We start from the raw sequence: 19,042 nt of genomic DNA on the forward strand, positions 1-19,042 counted from the left end.
GATACTTTGTCAGGGCACTTTTGTCACCTCTTTTGCTGCTCCAGGTTTAAATTGTCCGATGAGAGGCTAAAGAACACCAGTGTTTCAAATGGAATTTCAATTTCCAGCCAATAATGCACCTATCCGTTTTCTTTGCATTTACCTTGACCTCCACCTTCATCAAATTCAGTAGCATCTGCAGTCAACACCCACTGGGTTCTGCACCACTTCTTGGGCAGTATTCCACTGGAAATACTGAATGGAAAATGTCCTTGTAAATATTTTTAAAGGGAAAAAGTGGAGTCTGTGCAAACAGAGATGTGGCGCAATGAAGTTTGTTGTTGCTTTGGTTTAGTTTGGTTTGTTTCTAAAACACTGCATACAGTTATAATTAATTTGTGAGTGCACAGAACGGTCAACATTAGGAGCTACTTTTGTATGGAAAGACCTTTAATCAACAGTTCTGGATTTATATTTTTACTGAATGCATATGAGCTAAAGGAAAAACCTCACAAACAGGACAGCAGACATTAAATTTTATTATAGTAGCTTTGACTCATTACCATCTAGGGAATGGGAGATGCTTAATCTAAGAACAGAAAATAATTTGCTTTATATTATTGTTCGAACTGGAAAACTACTTCGGAGTACCAAGATTATTATCACATTCCCAGAGTGCATATAAATGTCACTTTCTGAAAGTCAAAGTTGAAACTGCAAACCACAAAAATCTAATACTGTTACCACAACATTTATTACAGTCACATATCTTCATATTCTAGCTCTTTATGTTACACTATAAATTTGCTACTTCCTAAACATCTGCTGTGTGTTCCAGACACAAAAGAAGATGAGGTGTCTGCCTTGGGGGGAGGCTGTACATTTAGGCATACGATAAATCACACTGGGAACAGAATGGGAGCATATTTAAGTCTTGTCATGAGGGGAAAGAACACCCTGCTGTATTTTTGCTGTTTGGTTATAATCCACTGGTATAAACACTGTTTTGGAATAAAAGCTAACAGAGGAAGTTATTCCAGAACGGTTTTGAGAAATGGGTTTCCTAAACAGGCGCATTTCTGCAAGCTGCTTTTTGGTGTTTTTGTGTATCTATGTGCTTATCAAAGGAAAATGAGAATAGGAACTCAGAATGGGCACCAAAACCTGAACTCAAAAGGCCATTAACACTCTGCATGTTCTTTCCCTGAAAGTTGATACATAAATATTTTTAATTCCTGTACAATTGTCAAAGCTCATATGTGATGACAGATTTAAAATAAAATTCTGAGCTTGAAGCATGGAAATGTCACAAGGACTTTAAAAGCACTGCTCTTCATTGCTAGACAGGCAACAGTTAAATACTTTTTCCATGTAGTGATTAAGAGTCTCCCTGTCACCCATCTTTATGTAATCCTACCAATACAGTGGTGGGCTGCTAGCACAGAAACACATAAATCACTGCTACAATGCTGGGAGAGCAAATCTGAAGTGTGTGGGAAGAAGTGCTATGGAAAGTGTATCCCACAGACAAGCAGAAGAAGGCAGTGTGAGGAGGGAGAGACGGGTTTACATTACCAGTGCCCCAAAATCCCAAAACACGCTGTTGAAATCCCATCCAGCTTCTGCAGCATGGGAAGGGGTAGACAACTGTGCAAAGGGCATTTCTTCATGGTTAAGATCTGCTTTTAATAACAACTACTTTGTCAAGCCAAAAAGAAATTAAATGGCAAGCAATTTGCTTTAGGCTGGAGTTAGGAGAAAACTTTCACCTACCCAGATGGAGTTATATAAGGCTTCATGTTTTTTCAGATCACTTGTCAGCTCCAGACAACAAATATTATTTAGAAAGGTCTTACTTGCCCTCACTGTTAAGTTCAGGGTTTCAGATTCTGGAACTGCAGTGCCACACAGTCTGTGCCTCTCCTAAGGGTGATGCCCAAGCACTCATCCTCCAAAGTAGTGGAAAGAGGTGGGAAAAGATGACTGTTTCATGTGCTTTGGGTGGCACATTCTTCAGCTGTGCCACATTCTCCATGCAGGTCCCCTACCATTTCACTGCTCTGAGTAGCAGGGGTGTGATCTGCCCTGTGACAAAGGTCCCCTCCTGTGCCTCACCTGCTCTTTGTGACTCCTGAACGCACCATGGTGCACCCTCATAAAACTTCAACACTTCCACCAGGGAGGTTTGCAGCATCACCTTTCCTGTGAGAAGGAAGGAGGTACTCCTGCCCAGGTCCTTGCCCAGTCCTACATCCTTCCTCCATTTCCCCAAACAGCTGCACAGTTGCTTCAGGCTCCATCAGGGAAAGGCTTCACTCCAAGGGTGTTGTTATCATCACACTGAAACATTTTTTGAGCTGGCAGAGCAACTGTGTGATAGTCCTCACTTCCCACTTTTCAAAGCATTCTCTCTCACTTCTTCCTACCTTAGAGACAAAGTGTGGTTTGTTTCTCAATGGGTGCCTGTGAGGAGGGAAGCCACAGCCAAGGCAAGAAGATCTGCTCCTTTCCTGGCATGAGTTTTGGTGAGGTGGGGATGGTCCACAGCCCATGTGTTCATCTCAACACCCCATGTGTGCAGATTCTCTCTTTGCACCATATTTTGCAATAGGAGGAGCTATTGCTTGGCTCCTGCATTCAACCCACATCAGGCTGCTTTCCAGAGGGGCTGGTGACAGGTGTTCCCTATGTGACTAAGGGACACTTTAAATCTGGAGACAAAGCTGAATTCTAAAGGCTTCTGTTGCTGTGAGTGGTGTATTTAGCAGGCTTCAAAACACCATGGGAACTTCTGTGACTGTTTGTCATGTCAGCTTCTCATGATGGATTGTTGGAAGACAGAAGATGCAATAAACCCAAAGAAGGCAGTTTGCATTTCTTAAAATGCAAATTCTTTCATGCTATGGCATAAAATGTAAATACTACTAACATTTCACATATTAAACTATAGTTTTTGCATGAGTATCTTGATATATGCAGGTCTGCTCTGACCTGGCTGTGGTTTATTTGGGATGTCTCTGCCAGAAACAACAGCAGGTTCTTGAGCTCAGCAGCTGTTTACAGAAAGTAGATCACCTTGGGAAAATCAAGCTGCAAAAGCGAAAGGACAGAAGGAAAGCAGAAAAACTTCCAAGACCAAAATGAAGAGATTCAAAGACAAGGTGAGAGTGGAAAGGAGGAAGACTGGGTGAGAGGCTGTTAGCACAGAAAAGACAGAGCAGAGAAGGCAAATCACAATCTGCCTGTGTACCTATCCAGAGGCAGAGGGACTTTGAAGGGAAGGCCAAGCTCTAGCTGCAGGACACTGCCCTGGGGAAGGTGTCTTGCCCTGGGTGCTCAACCCTGCTCTGTCTCCCCAGAAAAGGGATCTCCAGAGGTTCAGAAGCTCTGCACAAAGCTGCTTCATCCACTCACAAATCACAGTCTGACTGCAAAATCTGTGTGAGTCAGGATTTGTCTTCCTTTGATAATCTTTCATCTCCTTTAGGACTGAACTTCCAGAGGGAGAGGACACCAGGCCAACAATAAAGGGTTGTTAATTTTGATGATGACCTAATCAAGGGAGAGAAAGACTCATCATGGAGGGGTATGGATCTTCACAGGTAGAAATTTCTCAGTCAGAGTTGATTTATGTTCCTGGGTCTGAGGCATGGAATTCTTTTCTCTACTCATTGTTACACTCTCAAAAAAACCCCAAACTATTATTTATGATGTTTGATGTGAAAAACATCTTTCATCTCTCTTTCAGCTGTAAAGCAAGTGTTTATGCATTAGTATGACTTTGTGGAAAGCTCTTGCTTAGTCAGTTCCCTATTTGTTAATTATAACTGGAACCTATTTCTCTGCTAAGCTTCAAATTACACTTCAAGCAGTAAAGGTTTGTAGGTAAGTAGAGAAAACCATTAACAGAGGCAGCAGCTACCGAATATGCAGCTTTTTTATATATAAGGAGTGGCCCATGCATGGGCAAGTCAGACAGCTGGAGCATTGGCACCCAAACTCTGTATAAAAAGGGAAAATTGCAGATTTATTGAGAAAAGAAGAGAGAAGAAGAGGCCTGGAGTTTTGGCATGGAGCTCTGTTTTGCTCCTGCTCTCCCTGTCCTGGGTGGAAGGATGGAGGAGTCAGTGTCACAGCACAACCCTCCCTGTCCCCACTGCAACCCTGTCAGTCCCTGAAAAACTCATGGGAGCAGGATGCTGGAAAGCAAAGAATGAGTCTGAGGACACAGAGAACTAATAGTACAGGAAAATTCCTGGAAAGCATGAAGTAAACACTTGAAGAAAAGCAGAGTTTCCTCCCACTCTCAGCAACTGTATCTCACACTGCATTGTCTTTAATCGTTACTCAGTAACAATGACATGCAGTAATCTACTTCCTCAGCTTCATTTAGCATTTGCATGACAGAGCCTTATCAAAATAGAACTACTGGGACTGCAAAACAAACACTTAATTAAAGCTGAATGTTTCTAATTAAATCCACAGGATAAGCACATTACAATGAATGTCATTTCCAATGATGTCCCTAGAATGACAAAACAAAGCAGCTGTGAGTGGCACACCCCACGGAGCAGCACCAGGCGTGTTCACATGGTGCTTTTCCTGAGAGCCCTCTCCAAAAGCTGCTGGCAAACCACCTGCAGCATGGCCTCCCCCCGGAGCAGCATCCTTGAGCCACCACGGCAGTGTGGTGGCAGTGGCCACATGTGGCACTGTGCCATCTGTGCAGGAGGAAACTGCGCGAAGCAGACAGGAAGAGCAGGGAAGGAATGCAGAGATGCCTTGCAGCTCCAGCCGAATTCAGCAGGAATACCTGCACGTCAGAGGGAACCCGGCCTGACTCTAATCAGTAACCAGGGTGTTTTGGTAAAAGTGGCAGAAGACAGAACTTAAGGTTACCTTAGTGTCCTTGTGCAAGGTGCAGAGAGGGAACAGAGGAAGACCTTTGGGAAGTTTCCTTCAGAAATCCTTCCAGAAAAATACCTGAAATTAGGTTTTCCAGAAAACTAGTCATGTTCCGTTTGTGAGGTACCAATGGCTTGAGTCAGCTTTAAGAGAAGCAAGTTAATGGTGAGCAGCCAATAACAGGATGGTAATTTCTGTCTGAAACAGTCTAAATGCCCTCAATTCCCAAACAGAATCTCAGCAGAGGGCACTTGAAGCTGACTCCCTTCCCCAGAAAATCACATATTTTCGAGAAAATCAGCACAAGGTGGCAGGTGCTCCCCTAGGACCAGTATTAGCCCACTTGTAATTATGGAGAAACTCATTCTAGGCAGTCTAAATTTGAGATGCTTTTTCTCCTCTGTCCCTGTTGATTTTTTGTCTTTTTCATTGCTTTATGTGGAAAATTACCTGTCCTTTTCTCCTGGTAATGGCCAACAGAGAATGGTTCCCAACCACCACGGCCAGAGCATGTGGTGCAGAGCACTGCTGGGGCTGATGAAAGGAGCCAGATGTCTTGAGCAATGCCATCTGTGACATTTATCCCTAAGACTCATGTGTGTGATGTACCAAACACTGACAGGCATAGCCAGGGGACTAGGAAGGACTGCTGAGGCAGCTAGGTCATTCACCCAAGGGGGGGAAGGCAAGAAAGACAAGGCTGGACAGCTTATTCAGAATGTTCTTCAAACACAAAACACACAGTGGCAACGAGTCATGGCAACTTCTTATGATTGTGGGGATTTGTTTTGCATTCCCGGTGAAGAGAAAGTAAAGGAATTTTTAAATGTTATGAAGAAAGGCTTGTATGAGACTGGCTAAGGTGAGGCACTGGATTTCACAGCCTGGGATGATGGTGGGATCCAGCACTGGAGTCTGGATTATCCTGTCAAGTACAGGCTTGGCTCTATATAAGGATTGACAGACGTGTAATTCCTGCTGCCTTAGCCAGGAATGACTGGGGTGGTCTCTCGAGGACCCTACCAGTGCTATTCTTTTGTGTCTCACAATTGTTATTTCTCTCCCTTTTGCCCAGTTAAAGTAATGACAATCCTACTCTTGAATATTGACCTTAAGATGCCATATTTCTCTGTGCCATATCGGAACTGCATTAAAATCAAGCCTCTGCTGATCACAGGCTGGCCAGCATACCAGTAGGACTCTGCTGTATTTGAACTGCAGAAAAGACTTGCAGCAAGGTATTTATAGGAATATGTCCATATGTAGAAGAATATTGTTACACACTGGAAGCAGATTGCAGTCCAGAGCAAAACAAAACCTGGAGACAGTCCTTATTCACACAATCATATACATATATATATAGTATAATCACCCACAAGGCTGTCAGATGAGGCCAAGCCCTGCTGCATTTTTGGCAATGAGTGGGCAGTGAAGCCATGTGTCCCTACCAGGAAGACAGGATTTGACCCACAACAGCACTTGGGGTCAGCATGGGATAAGCCTGATGGGAACTGGGCTACTTCCAACACTTTCCAAGATCCTCTCCCCAGGACATGTCAATCCATGACCTTCATCAGCCATGACAAATCTGGGGAGCAATAATGAAGTGTAATCCCCACACACATGCCCTCACAGAATGGCTGAGGTAGGAAGGCACCTCTGGAAGTCACCTGGTCCGAGACCCTGCTTGGACCATCCAGAGCAGAATGCCCTGCACCATGTCCAGCTGAGCTATTCTTTCTCATATCTTTATTAACAAAATTTATTTTTTCTTATGTTTAAGTAATGTGCTAAACCAATCAAAACATCTGGGGAAGATGTGCAGTGATGAAGACTTAAAAAGATTAAAGAAAAAATGCTATAAATACTTTTTTTTTATTCCAGTCACATGGAAGACATCAGAAAGCATCTGATAGGCAACAAATTTTTTAAAAAGGGCACAAACACATATGCAAATACACAAATACATAAAACATGAGGGGTGGGAGGAATGCCTTAAATACCATACAAAACTGACCTTCATTAAGCAGCAACTGAAAACACCATTGATGCAACACTGCAAGAGTTGGGCTTCACTTCTCCTCAGAAGGTTTGACCATTCTTTGATCTGCACCTTGCTCCAGACCACTCTCTTTCAAACTGACAGGCTTCTGCTTTATTTGGAAATTGAAACAATGTCAAGACTCTTTCATGAGGGATGCCTTGTGAACACTATATGGGATGTTAAGTATTTTAGGAGTCCCTAGCAGGGTCTTGGCCCACACCATGCCATACTCTCCCAGACAAGCCCCAAATGTGGGAGTTAGTGCTGTCCCAGCAGGTGCTGTGGATGAGATGATAACAGTGCAAGACCAGGCTGCCCCATTCAACTTGATCTTGGAACAGCAAAAAAACATGGGCACATTTAATTTAGTACTGTAGGTGTGGCCTGGAAGTCTAAGATGGAACGAGTAAGCTTCACAAAACCAAAAGATTTATACAGCAGCACAGTGAAAAATGTCCACCACAGGGTCAAGAAAATTGAGAATTTTTGTGATTATCCCAAGCAGTTAAACATAATGTGTCTAGAAAATCAAATAAGGCTTTCAAGACAAATGAAATCTTGCAGCAAGCAGGTTTCACTGGACTTGAAATGAAGCAAACACTAAAGACTTCAAAACACACACTCTTTATACCACGAGGACCAGGGTTTTGATTATTTACCTTCTGCTGATGCATTTGAAGAGCATCCCCGTGGCTGCTGTCACCCTGCTCCATGTGGTAACAGCACACCTTGGCTCTCAGCTAAACATCCTCTCCACACCAGCACGCTGCAGCACCAGTGGCTGCCCCATGCTGCATGTGCACAGACTGCCTGTGCACACAAAGCTGAAATTCGACTCACTGCATGATTTCTTTTAGGAGGCACAAACCTCCTCGTAATGAAAATTTAATGTTCGGTGACTCACTCCATTGAAGTTTATGGAAGTCTTCATGGTCATGACACTTATTAGCAAAGTAACTGGCACACCCCTGGTTATTTAGAGCCAGCTAGAATTGTCTTGACTAGTTTTCTTGGATATTTAGAGCCAGTTAGAATTATCTTAATGAGTCTTCTTGTTAGGAGTTCTCAAATAATCTTATCTTCTCTATGCAACAAGAGCAGTTCACACTTACAGATTAAAATAGGTCTCAATCAACCCACAAATTCCAATTACAGATTTTATGGGTTTGGACATTGCCTTCAGACTAAGCTATTGAATAATATATTAGCAAATTGCAGTGATAACCCTACAAATGTGTTCAAAATTATTTTCTTTTATGTATTTCTTCCCACTCATTTCCTTCAAAATACAATATCTAATTTTTTCTTCTTTTTCACAGTATTTTATTGCAGTCCAAGACTGTTTATCTTTCCTGTCATCTATTTGCACCTCAGAACATTGCTGAGAACAAAAAACTTTTGTTTTTTAAGGTAGCAATTGACAGATAAGACCTTTAATATAATACAACCACAGAATTATTAGTTTTGGGCACAACAGTATCAGCAATGACACATTCTTATCCAGCAGGGCTGTTACAGACCCATTGGAAACTTGGTAAAACCAGGGAAACCTAGATTTAATCCTTTGAAATTGTATCTGAGGTCTTCCTTCCTGAACCTCTTTAAATTTCCTGACAGCAACTAAAGCTCAGAACCAACACTAAACTGTTGAACTACATTTCTGGAGAATTTCAATATTTTTGTCCTATTTACTGATGAAGTTACATTTCAACTAACATAGTTTTATTTCAAAATACCTCTTTTTTTGCCTGTTTGCAATATATTTTGAAACAACCTAGGTAAAAGGGATAATATAAATAAACATTTTTGCTCAGGTTGACCAAAAGATTTTCCTTTAGGCATATGTTTGTTCACAAACAAATCAAAATTTTATGGCTTTTTAAGAAAGATGCTGAAGAAAATTACTTCATACTTTGCTTGTCCCATGGTCTGTGCATACATTTTTACACTAACCTCAAAAAGATGGAACTCTTGGAAGATGAACCATAACAACTTTGAAATTTGCTTCACGTGAGCAGAAAATTCTTTTGAAGTCTGATGAGGAATTAAATTATGGATGTTAATGCAATTCCATCTTGTTATCCAGTACACACAGTTCTTCAAAACTTAATCAAAAACAGGCATTGAATTTTTAAAATTGGATGTTATTTATTAAAAATTAAATAGAGATTAATGCTGTAAGTTACAGTGGTTTCGCTACCTTAAAACCCACCATGAAAAGAACTACAGCTCTTTGATACACTTTATTTTACCTAATATATTTTTCACATAGCTTCCCTATGTGAATGGTAACAAGGATGACTGACTCTAAAAGCAAAACTGAACTGCCTTGTCCCAGCCTACAGGCAGTGAGGAAACAACCACCTGAGGCAGCCAATTCCTCACTGTTAGAGACACCTTTCACTTACCTGAGAGCCTTTTCAATTTACTAAAGTAAATTCACACCTGCAAACATCCCAACAACATCAGAGTATCTGTGCCTGCCCATGGTGTCTTCCAGTGCTTACTACACCAGGCAGCAATGCTAGGAGCAAGGAGTGGAGCAGGGAAGGAAAAGGGACACAGATGAATAGAAGGTACACCGAGACTGTAACAACAAACATCTGAGAATTCAAATACATCACTAAATTTGCAGTTTGATGATATGACTCTGTAGTAATGAATGCAGTTTTTTAAAAAAGCTGGGATTGATTTTTTTTTTAATATGAATGGGAGCTCCAGGTGGAAGAAATCAATCCCTTCCAGTAACATCCCCAGCATCCATCACCTTCTCCCCCAGCTTACACTGGTGTACAAAAGGTTACCAGGTCCCAGCTGATGTCTCTTACATGCATTTATAGTCTCCTGCTATAGTACATCATACACTAACATCTCCACCTTCCAAGAAGGTGGGAGGATTTGGAGTTTTTTTCCTTAGCTGGACGTGACAATATGAAATAGGGATAGCTAACTCGTCACTTGCAGAGGGTGTGCCAGCTCCCCTCCCAGCCCCAGAGCAGCAAACCAGAACACGGGAGGCACTGAAGAAGCCATGCTAAAATGCAGGGAGAAAGATCAAGATCAATAAGAGCTGTTCCTAACACCACAGTGTGAGACACACTTGGTACATGAGAGATCAGATACTTCAGGCTTCTTGGCATTGAAGCCCATGTAAGCTAAAAATCAATTCCTGAGCACTTTCCACCAAGCAGAGGCAAATCTGTCACCCCAAGATGTTGGTTGGACAGACCAGATAAGGCAGATATGACAGAGCTAATGAACCAAGATGTGAAGCTGGCAACTGGAGAGTGAGGCCTGGCTTAGAAAACCAAAAAGGTTTCATGCTGGTTTGGTTTTCTTCTTTCTTGAAAAGCATCCTTTGCTTTGCAGGGCAGAGGGGACAAACCCTTCTCCAGAACAATCATCTACCTCCCAAGAAAAGCGATGAGACAAGTACAGTATAAAATTGCTTCCTCCAGGTACTGGTCCCTGAGAGACATGAGGCTGCACTCGGGATCTGGTGCTCCTCAGAAGGGACCTGCAGCTGGGGATCTGCTGTGAGAAATACTCACCAGTAAAGTTGAAAAAAGATGAAGACATCAAAGCAAGACTATTCATGAATAGAAATGAGTCAGCTGAGTTAGGTGCATCTCACCTCCCCTTAAAATGCACAAACTTTTATGCCCTTCCCTGGCCTGTGGGGGTCTCGATCCCTTTTTCCCTTGGGCTGAGTACTCAGGAATTCCCATTCTTTCCAGCTGCCTACTGTGCTCAAACCAACACCTCCTTCCTCTCCCCCCTTCTCTCCCCAGCAGCCAGCATGGGTTTGGTCCCCTTTTCCTGCCCCTCACACTCACAATGCCTGGCGTTGTGATAGTCACACCTTTGCACAGGTGACAGGAGCACGTGTTCTTATGGCTAGTTACAATGGCTGAAGAAAAACATTATTTTATCCCTTACATCTACCAAGTGTTTTATCAGCTGTGACAGCCTTGGAATCATCATCATGAACCATTTCTGCTTTTGGAGGTTCTTCATCATGAACTGATAATTTCCATGACAGGAATTCATCATCTGCTCCAATTTCCAGTATGACTAGCCAAAATCTCTCCCAGGAGGTCTCAAATCAGGTCTAGTATCTTGTGGTTTAGTGGCTTAACCCAAATTGTTCCTCAGAAAGCCACTTTCACAGGTTGAAAGGCAAGATTTGGTGCTGAGCCAATGCCAGACATACAGGTTGTATGTCCCTATAGGTACAGGGGATGAAACAACTTCGAGCACTGTCCTGCATCCATGTGCAGAGTTTAACCATCCAGCATGGATCCAGTTCCTGTTAGGCACACCAGCAGCTTTCTAGCTGCTGCTCTGGACCAGAGCCTGCCAGGTAGAGACTGACAAACCCCCATGGTTTGTGGGGTGCAGAGGAGAAGACTGTGGCACATGGGCACAAGCCAGGTTGTCTCATGACCTCAGAAGAGAAGGAGAACGCACATGCTAAACCAATGATGGTGATGCAGTGGCTACAAAGCAGCCGTGACTGTAGTTACCTGTTGCACTTCATGCCTGCAGTTCCTACCCAGCAGTGTGCTTGGGAAACCTTTCATGATTCACCCCTGGAGCTTCTAATACAGAAAGTGACTGAACTGCTCCCTCAGGCCATTTTCAGGAATGGCAAAGTTTACCCAGGGGACCTCGAGGACTCTGAAAACTCAACAGCTTCTCCTTTCTTCTGACTTTAGTGTTGGACAACATAGGTCTTGCACCAAAACCAGGAAATTTATAGAGTCAAACTTGCTGTGCATCCATCAATGTCCCCGTCTCTGTGACATTTTTCTTAGCTTGGGTCTAGAGTCCTGTGCAATGAACATCATCTGGAACAGCAGTCTGGATGTTACCAGAAGTCCAGAAGGATATTATGTATCCCAAGGGAACACACTTAATTAAGTGCAATCTTCCTCTGATTTCTTCACGTAACAGATCCCATGAATTTTCTTAATCAGCAGCCTAAACTTGTGTGGCTGACACTCTGCAGGTTTGGAAGAGAGCTGTGAGGATGTGAGAAAGGTGTAAATTAAACCAGGTCACATCAAGATTATTCTAATTTACTTCTTCCGGTGCTTGCAGAGTTGGCTTCCACTTCAGCTTCTCCCTCAAGCACCCCAGCTCATAACTTATACTAATTAGACTCCTAAAGCAAGATTCATGCTAATGTGCAGGCAGAAATACAAATACAATTTTAGTGCATTACAGGATGAGTGCCCAGCAGAGATGCTCTATTCTACCTCATAGCCCAGTGTCCCTGCAAAACCAAAAGCATAAAACACCCCAATGCTACGGCACCAGGCCCCTCAGGAAGCTTCTCTGGGCAAAATGCAAGTGTTTCAGTGGCACAAAAGCAGGAAGGATTGGTCAGAACCCACCCCAGGGGCCATCAGGACAAGGGGTTGATTTTCATCCAGGACAGGAGCAGAAAGCCCTGCTCAAGGGGATGAAGGGAGGGAAGGAGATGCCAGGTTTCTTGGTGGCATTTCCCTCCCATGGGCACATCTCATCACTGGCCATGCCAGCCTCTGAGCCGGAGGAGCCGCTGGAACCCTGAAGCAGCTGGCATCCACTTCCACGTGGGAGGATGCCACATCATGCAGGCCAGTGGCCCTGGGAAAAATAACTCATCAATTGCTAATGGAGAGACACAGGAGATGCTCCTACTATGTAGGAGTAGATGCCAAAGAACAGCTGAGCAGGGGGCTGTGGTTTATTTTTAATTTTGTAAAGTATATTTGCCTTCCACATGATCCTCTCATTCTTCCTCTCCCAGCACATGTAAATAAAGAGACAGTAAATGGCACATTCAGGTCCCAACACACTGAGCCACAGCTCGGAGCTGCTGCAGTGTTTGCTGTAGCTGTCTCACAGACCCACCTGCATTTCACAGAGACGTCTTCTTTTTCCTCACACCCCAGGGCAAGGTCAGGAGAATCTGCAGGGCAGCCCCACAGGCACTTTTCAGCCCATGCTGCTTATCTTGGCTCACAGATTCATGCACAGTAGGGTCCCAGACCACCACACATTTGGCCACTGAGGAAAAACTCTGGATGCAAAACCCCTTCCTGGGTAGAATCATATTTCACTCCTGGAAAGTTTATTGGCTAATCTACAAGGGCTCTCAAATAAAGTTTATGAGCCTGTAAATGCTCCCTGCCACGAAATGGCCCCAGGAGCCAAGGATGACCTGTGTGAGCTGTACCACAGCTTTCTAACAGGAGGAGTGCTGGGATGTGGTGCAGGCTGCTCCAAGGGGCTGTAGGAAGGGTAGCTGTGAAGCAGGGAGGCTGAGCTCCTGGCTACAAACATCACCAGCTGCCTTCAGCCCATGACTGCTGTGGTGGCACTCAGACCAGCTGGGGTGTCCTACATGGATGGACACTGCCCTGGAGGTATTTTCTGCCCCTGAAACAAAACCTACCACCGTCTCATGATCTTATGTTCTAACCTTTCATTGCAAAAGCCAGGCAGTTGTGATACTAGGACAGCTGCTGCTGACAATTAATCAGCTTCAGATAAGGTCTTCAGGGTGGCCATTGGGAAATAAATGACTGTTTAAGCACTGTAAAGTCCCCCTGGCAATCTCTGCCAGACCTCACTTTGCCAGCAGGCACCAGGCACTCAAGCAAGGGGCCCCAGCAGCTTCTGCTTGCAGGGCAGCAAGCACAGCACGTACAGCACTGCACAGGTCTGCACAGCACTCACTGTACAGCACTGCACAGGTCTGCACAGCACTGCCCTGCACTGCACAAGGGCTGGAACGTTCTGCCAATGGACTGCAGCTTCACAGGTTTCTGGGTTGATTTTAAATGGATGTTTGTTCTAGTGTAGTCTAAAATGCTGCTGGCTCTCAGGGAAGGCAAATACCTGTCCAGCATGGCACAAACTCCACCTTCATTCCAACTTACCCTCCACCTCACCTGTGTGTTAAGTATTACTTTATGGAGAAAGAGCAGAGAATGGGACTTCATAGGTGCTTAGCACACCAAAGAAACAATTCCAGTCTCACATCTATCAGGCACTGACTAGGTCCAATGTTTCCAGGGGCTTCCAATGATACTGAAAGAGAGTAGTCTTGAATTGGATATTAGGAAGAAGTTGTTTGCTATGAGGGTGGTGAGGCACTGGAACAGGTTGCCAAGAGAAGCAACCTGGAAATGTTCAAGGCCAGGCTGGATGAGGCTTTGAGCCATCTGGTTTAGTGGAAAGTGTCCCAGCCCATAGCAGGGGAATTAGAGCTAGATTATCCTTAAGATCCCTTCCAACCCAAACTATTCTGTGCTTCTGTGTTTCTGTACTCACCAGTATCCTGTGTAAGGATCTGCCTTCCCATCTTCAAGGTCTATGGAAAATGCTTCTTACCCCAGCCACAGCCATCCATCTACACAAAGCAGTATTTGTGCTGAACATCATTGATGCACGTGCAATTGTGGTAAACTTCCATTTTTCACCCTCACAAGCAAAAGTACCTGTTTGGAGGAAAAAATTGCCTTTCCAACTTCTGACCAAAAAATTGACTTTTTGTGTGGTTGATGTGAGACTAACCAGACCCTGTTAATTTGGACCTACACTCAGCAATAACAGGGAAATGAATTAGCATGACACAAATGAAACAGAAGTGGCAGCAATGGGTCTCTGTTTTATGAGTAAGCCATTTGAGCTTAAAATACAGTCAGCATGTGCCAATACTGCTACTTCCATCTAATGGATGTGGAAGAGAAAGATTTACTTATGCAGATACCATACCACAAAGTACAGCAACACCAAGAACAAATGTAGGTTAATATTCTAAGAAACAGAAGAGCTTTAACAGACCTCTCAAAAACCTCATGTTTTTAAAGTATGCAAATCTAATGGGCCCAAGGTGAATAAAATCAGCCATGAGGGTGGGGGGGAAGAGAAAAAATCAAGACAGCTAAAATTACAATTATTTTCTAATTTTACAGAGGAATTCTTATCCAGTGACTTAGTGTTGCAAACAGGCACTGCAGTAGAGCATGTCCTACTGTGAGGAGCCCTGCATTTATCTCAGCAGCACACAGAGTTTCCCCATGAGTTTGTCTGGCCTCAGCAGCCTATCAGGAGCCATAGAACATCCTGCCTGCACCAGATGCAGGATGTGCATCCCATGGCTGTGGCCACTACCTTACAGCTTTATAGCTCAAGAGGACTGGGGCTTACAAGGGAGAAGACTCATCACTTTGTCCCTCTGCCTGGGTGCAGGGCTTGTGGCATTGGCCTTCCAAAGGTGCTCCAAAGGCAGGTGACATCCTCACTCTGCCCTCAACCTCTGCTCAGTGTGGGAGAAGCTGGGAAAATATTTTTTGGCTTTACACACTGCTCTGCTAATGAGGAATTAATCAAACTGGACCAACTACATGGAAGGGGCTTCTAAGAACAAGAATCTGGAGAAGTGAACCAAGCAATGCTTTTTTTTTCCATGATGATGAGGTACACATGGTAGTGGCTGTAGGATCCCTCCAGACACCATCTCATTAGCCCACAGAGGGATGACTAAGCAGGAGACAGGGGGATGACTGAGCAGGGAGCAAGGCAGCTCTGTCAGGGCTTATCATAACACCTGTCTCTGAAGCCAGCACTTCCACACTGTGAATGGAGTAATTTAATAAAAACATTCAGTTCTCCAGTCAGCCTAATAAGCTGTAATCTAACTCTATTTTCCTTCAAATTGAAAGAAAAAAGAAATCAATAATTGATAGGCAAGCCTCTTTTCACGGGGCAGAAATGCTTGCTATAACAACTCTAAACTGGTACTCCTCTGCACCATGGGTTTTATCACTGCCCTGGGACTGTAACCAAGATTGGAACAGCCTTTATTCACTAACCTGGCTTAAACTCATTAATGGAAACTCTTCTCCATAGTTGCCTAGCCAAGAGGAACTCAATAGCTGAGGTAAATTTTAAAGACACTTCCCTGCTTTCCTGGAGCTTCATTTAATGCCTATTCTCCCCTATAGTCCCAGCAACCCGGATTTCCTCCCACCTGGAGAGCTGAGATGTCTGAGAGAGAAGCAGGTATTGGAGGAGTTTCTGTGCATCAAAAGATGGTTTAGATGTACCTGGATTCAGGTCTGGCCTGGAGGAGCAGCTCCACAGCTGCTACTTTTCCAAAGGACACCCCAAGTCCTGCTCCATACTGTGAGGATCAGAGCAAGCCTGAGCTCAGAAAAAGTTAACCCAGTAGCAAATAAACTAGTAAAGGCCCATAAAAATGTTTCCAAATGCTAGAAACCTAATAATGAAACATCAGTTTAGTAAAGAATCATACTTGTTCCAAAGCTGTAAATGACCTCTTCAAAGAAATCTAACGTTTCCTGTGTCCTGTATCTTGCCCACATCCACAGGTCCTGCTTTGGGGAAAGAGGATCTCTGCACTGAGGGGCTGTGGCTCAGAGCAGAGGAATCTCAGTCCTTAGCATTGCTGCTGCCAAGGTCAGAATGGCAACAGCCATGGTGGGGCTGAAACCTTCTGGGCTCAGGTCTCCTCATGTTTAACACTGGCAGCAAATATTCCTGGTGCTTGTGATTTTCCAGGCCCCCCAAAGCTACTTCTGCCATGACTTCCAAGTGAGCAGATGGTAGCACCAGTGTTATTATTCAGTACTATTATTAGATATTTATTAGTTAGTATTGGTGCTGCTCACCATTGGGTTCAGTTCCCCAGAACTGGGGTGATGAAGCCCTCAGGGAAGCTTTGGCAGGACATGAGTGACCCCACGAGTCTGTGTATGATGATCACTTTTCTGGCACTGCTGCTGGCATCTAAGCAATGAGGAGCGAATGGGCTGTCACTCCCACTGCACCAGCACGGTTTTTGCTTGTCACGCTTTTCCTACCCAAGGCAAGTCACTGCCTTCAGGATTCCTCAGCCCTTCCCTGAGCGTTCTCAGTCTCTCAGGAGGTGACTGATGTGCCACCTCAGTCTGTGTTCAATTAATCTTTTAAAACTGCCAGTGAAGCAGCAAACAGCCATCCCATTCTGGAGACCCCCCATGGCAGAGGCCAGCAGTGGTGACCATCATCAACACACAATATACCCTGGACAGGCTGCTTGTTAACAGGTCTGCAGACACAGCACAGCTGCAGAGCCTGGATAACTGCCTGCATGGTAAGGCCACCAGCTGGGAAAAGGATTCTTGCATTTCCTCATAAAACAACCCAAGTATAATCTCTTCAGAACCATGTCTGTGGGCTAAGGAATAGTGATGGGGAGGCAGACCTTCTCTGGAGTATCAAATTCAGCTTAGGCTGCACTGCCAGAGGCTTTTGTCAGATCAGTAAAAGGTATTTGGATGTTGAGACTTTTTCTTAACACTTCTCTTGGATCTGCCAATTGACAAGAAAAAAAGAAAAAAAAAAAATCCCACCAACTCCTATGGTATCCAGTGTGATTTTTTTATCCTCCAGAACCTCCAGTGTGATTTTGGGAGCCTCATCACTAAAAGAAGTAACTTATGGATGACCTAAAAGAGGACCTTATTTGAGGGGCTTATAAAAACCACACCAGCCTCACGAGCATGCAGCCCACTCTGAGCCCAGGCTGGGGTAAGCAAACCTGTCTCTGGTCAGCATCTGCCCCAATCTAACAGGGCAGTGCTTCACTGCAGGCTTTTCCTCTGACACTAGCACTGCACACAGGCATCAGCAAGAGCCAAGTCCAAGCCAGGCAGGACTTCAGCCTGAGCTGCAGCTGAAAGGGCACAGCAGCACCCTGCCAGCCATCACACAGAGTGGGCAGAGCAGCCACCAGCAGAGCTCCTCATGGCATCCCAGTGGCCTAATTTTGGTAGGAGTAGGAGCAGGAGCAGGATACAACATTTAGGAGAGACTTTCAAGAGAGCCTTTGAGCAGATCACATTCAGCTGTCACTGTGCTGGCACAGATTTTTTTCTGTCATTCACTAGGCACCAGAGGGACAGCATCCAAAGTCAGTCCCTGCTGGTGAAATCACAGAAGAATCCAAAATAACTTTCCATCAGTCTGTTGATCTTTTTTCATTATCTGCTGGTGAGGACCTCCCCCAGCCTCTGCAGCAAGAGGCACTTCCTACAGGAATGGGCAAGGCCTTGGAACAAGCCCCAAAAATGGCCTGTCCCTGTGGCAGGAGTGAACACCTCACCCTTAGTGCCAGGCTGATCCAGGCAGTTCCCTGTGACAGCTCTCCTACAAGCTCACTAGAGATGCTGCAGCAGTTATGGGAGGCCATTCCCAGAGTAACAGCAACCAAACACTGAACTACAGCACAGAAAGGGATTGATGAGACCAATTTGCTCCTGTGAACCCATCAGCAGCCACACTGGAGCCAATGCAGTGATGAATGGTGCTGGCCAAAGCAACAGAAGGAGGAGGACATTTCCCAGGTAAGCCCTTCAAGCATATTTGCAAAAAAGGATCTGCAGGGTGGGAGCCCCTGGTCAGCTGCACCGCACAAGAAGCTGAGATATTGGCAGCACTGCTGCCTGTCATGGATATCTCATGTCTGTCACTCACAAATCCTTTTATTTCATTGGAAGGGTCAAAATTCAACAGGGAATTCCCCAGCCTGCCCACATGAGCATACACTCAAACAGCCAAATGCCAAAGTTACTGTTCAAAGCAGAAATGTGTGCTCCACACTGGCCAAAACCAGCCATTCCCGAGATATACCTGCATTTCAAGCTGAAAAAACTTTAGCTAAAGTTAGCAGAGCACAGTTCTATCCTCAGGGCAGCCCTGGTTCCTACAGCCAGATTAGGTACAATGGGATGGGACCACTGCCCGTCTGTGTCCAGGCTGCGGGAAGCAGGGCAGGGCAGCAGCTGCCAGCAAACCAGGAATAGCATCTTAATAGCAATATTAGTGTCCACCTTGCCCTTCTGCTCCAGGGAGAGGGTTTGCTAAAACCTGACACCCAACAGCTTCTCCCCTCAGCTCTGCTGGTGTGTATGCACAAGGGATGTGTGCCAGGCGTGCACACCGTATGCACAAATGCAGTCTGTACACACACGTCAGCATTCCCGCACCGTGCAGTGCCAGCCCCAGGCACACAAACATCCTCCTGGCAAACACAAACTCGGCTACACGAAATGT

This window comes from Sturnus vulgaris, chromosome 1 (genome assembly GCF_052056855.1).
Source record: "Sturnus vulgaris isolate bStuVul1 chromosome 1, bStuVul1.hap1, whole genome shotgun sequence".
In the NCBI taxonomy this organism is placed as follows: Eukaryota; Metazoa; Chordata; class Aves; order Passeriformes; family Sturnidae; genus Sturnus; species Sturnus vulgaris.